Consider the following 3,754-nt stretch of genomic DNA (forward strand, 5'->3'; position numbering starts at 1 on the left):
AAACTAATGAAAAATGCATTCCAATTCCTAATTTCCTGACAAGCACTTCTCTATTATTCCTTTCAAAAGAAAAATAGTTCTTTTCCTTTTCCAAATTGCAATGCAATTCTAGTCTTTTAATGATGCAAGCTATCATAGCACAATGATGCAACAAACTAGAATTTCATACTTTTTCATGAAACAACGAAAAAAACTTTTCGCATATAATTCTTCAGTGAAAACGTTTTCGAGATAATAAGCTCTTCAAGCAGATGAAAACATGAAAAGAGAAACTCATTCAGACTAATTAAATACCAACTTTACCAACCACAAGACAAGAAATGTAATCCATGCTGAAAAAGAAATGTTTAGACAAGAAAACGAAAACTTTTCAAACTTGTGTAATAGAGGTCAAAGTCATAAAAGGACCAAAAAACAAAATACAAGGAATAAGTACACCTACAACCCAACTTACTGAGTCCAAAAACAGCTAAATGGACGAAAAACTAGATGCCCAAGTGTCACTAACCACCCAATGACTCAAGAAATCAAGCAGAAAGATGATAAGCCAACAAGAAAACAAAACCAAATGAAAATCAGCTTTCTAGTCAGGGAGAAAATGGTCCAAAAGGCTTACAGGGTCAAAATTACAAGAGCAAAACACATTGGCCAAGATTGGGTTCAAGCCCTAATCTTCACTTACAGGCATCGAAACGACTGCCTAACTGACAACAAGCACCAAAGGTTGGTCGGCGTGACTGTTTCCCAGCAACTCGTGTTGATCGGCGCGACTGTCAGCAGATTAAGCGCGTTGATCGAGGGAGCCAAGGAAGAAAATGAAACAGAGACTAGATCTACTACTATGATTTTCAAACTCAAGCTAGCAAGCAAGAGAAAAGAAACAAAACCAAAGGGAAAAAGTGGATTGGGATCCCCAGCAGAGTCACCACTTTGTGTTGAAGTAAAATTATAAGTGCGGACACAAACAAATTCCTCTAGCTTGATAATGGGTCTAGCCACAATAGATACATTCTATGGAAGATTTAGTTAGGTTAGAACCAATTAAGAGGGCCTACCTCTTAGTACGCTTATCCTATTTGATGATGTTCTTGCTTGCTCGCTCCAACTATCTCTTGCTTCCTTCTTCAAGCACCTGAAACAAGTAAACAACAGCAAACAACAACCATTATAATAGACAAATTGTAATTCAAACTACTTAAAAATTCAAGAAACATTAATCCATGAATATGTAAGATGATAAATCATGTAGGAAACCAGTCGATAGTTGCATATATTAATATCAAAGAGAGATTACAACCATTTTCTTGACATTGCAGTTCTCCTCTGACAAGACCAAGTTCCCACACACTTTTGATACCATTCCATGATGGCCTCAATCCACAATAGTTTTAAGGCTCTTCCCTTTAGGCTTCAATCCAAACCAAATCACACATCTCCCTCACACAACTAGGTAGCTACAACTAGGAATATCTTGGTGTTTACTCCAAACCAAAATGGCACTAACACCAACATTAACACTAGCTTGTGCTTGGGAAGAAACGAGGTTTATATAGGATGAATAGATGAGAGATGGGTCCTCTTCTCATGGGAGAAGGTCTTATCCCTTTAGGTAGTTCCAACATTATAGGGGAAAGGAGCCCAATCTGACATCCTCAACCCCATCCGACCAAACCATTTACTAGACTTCCATTACAAAGCTTCTAGAGCTGGAAGCTTCGGCTCCTAATTTAAAAAAAATTCCATAACGGGACCAGCACGACTGAAACACAGCTCAGTCGCTCCCATTGGCGTTAGGGATAGTGCTATTCTCTGCACATCAGCGCGAGGGAGACATAGGTCATTAGCGTCGGTGTTGTAAACTAGGGAAAATAGAAGTTTCAGGGGAAATGATGCAAAAGGGAATTGATCTACTCATGAAGAAGGACACAATGGGGGTTTCTTCATGAAGGGAAAGCATGTGGGGTTCACTGTAGAGGTCCTCCAGTATCAAGGAACGGGTAGTACAAGGACAGTGAAAAAATGTTGTGTAATAGTGAGGCATACCAATTTGTTATATGGATCAATGCCTACATTGTTTCCTTTGACATGCAAGGTGGATCCTACTCAAATATCATCTTATACACGAGGGTCACAAAATGACCTAATAGTTGTGTGATGACTTCGCAGAATCTGTATTCGGAAAACAATTTACAATAAGTGTTGATAGAGGTTTTGCTTATGTCCATGCCCACTTCAAGCCTGGAAACTGCTAATGGGCACATATTGAATCCAAGATGTAAGCGGACATGTAGATTTTTGCTTGCTGACCTTTGGGTGGTTGCTGAGTTCCTGCTACTTGTTCCTTCAGCCTGTGAGCCAACATGTCAGACCAATTGCATGCTTTGCCTTCATTGGCCAGTTGGTCCAATGCAATCACCCAACTCTGCAGGAAGGTCTTCGTGCTCTCTTGCCCATACAAATGACATGCAAAGATGACCAAGTACTAATACGCCTTCCACGGTATCTTCATATTGTAAATATGGTTGGGTGTCATCCTGAATTTGGCTGGCTCCTTCACCCAGTTTTTCAAGGTATCCCTGGAGTTGGCATTGTTGTTGGGTGTGCTGAAGGGTGTCTCCATGGTGATCATTGGCTTTGGAAAGTAGTACATCTGTTGATAATCTTGTGCCCTAAAGGTAGAAATATCTGTCCCACTGACACTTTTCAATACCATTGTCTTAGGATCAGTGTGTGAGATGATCCAATGTATCATGTCCACGCATGGGAATGCAGGATATTTGCATGCAATATGGTACAAGCTGGACTTGTGAATGTTCACATAGAATTTGCAGTCTTCGAGATCTTCCCCAAATGTGCCTGATAATGCATCATTGACCTCCTACCATTTCATATCGATGACTTTGTCTACGATCAACTTGGTGTCTTCGTAGATCAAAAAACTCGTAGACACTTGCTCAACCACTTCTCTAGTTACACTTTCGTCGGTGTCCTTTGACCCTGCTCTCTTGGAGGCTATTGATCCTGAACTACTAACAGACGGATGAATACCTACTATATTTGGAGACATGACGGCATGCATGGAAACAGATCTATCAGTTAATACCAAAGAAAACTTGAGGACTGACATGTAACATACCCAGGGAACTGCTGGCAAGGATTGTGCAATTTTCACTGAGAGGTCAGGATCATACTAATTGTTGAAACTGTGCAAAAGGTAGTCCAGACTGTCAGGAGGTTAATTGACTACTCGAATTGTGTAATGTTCAATCCAGACTGGCCTGCTCAGTGTTGAGATTGCATAATGTGCAATTTCAACTGGCAAGTGATGCAGGCCCAAGGACTACATTGCGCAATTTTCTGGGCCAGCAGACATTGCCTCTCAGAATTATGCAAAGCAAGACTAGAGGACACTGTCTAGCTAAATTTTCGCATTTTCTGGGAGGAAGACAGAGCCTTCCCTCTCAAAATTGCGCAATGCTATCTCGGCAAGGTTAAGTCCGAGCCAAGGTTGCCTAGACCCGTCGACGGGAAACTTAAAGCATATGAAGTTGTGAATCCATGGCGATACTCAGTGTAAGTAGGAGTGAATGATCATGCATGAAAACAATGAATGCAAGATTTAGAAAATGAAAAAACATTCATGTGCATGAAATGAGTCGCAAAATCAGCAGCCGTTTGTGCAAAACAGTATCATTGATCCGGATCTTGAGGGGAGGCCCCTAAGATCTAAAAGATTGAAATGGATCCTTGGGGG

This window comes from Pinus tabuliformis, chromosome 2_2, assembly GCF_031772625.1.
Source record: "Pinus tabuliformis cultivar Carrire ecotype Pingquan chromosome 2_2, CPIR1, whole genome shotgun sequence".
Classification (NCBI taxonomy): domain Eukaryota; kingdom Viridiplantae; phylum Streptophyta; class Pinopsida; order Pinales; family Pinaceae; genus Pinus; species Pinus tabuliformis.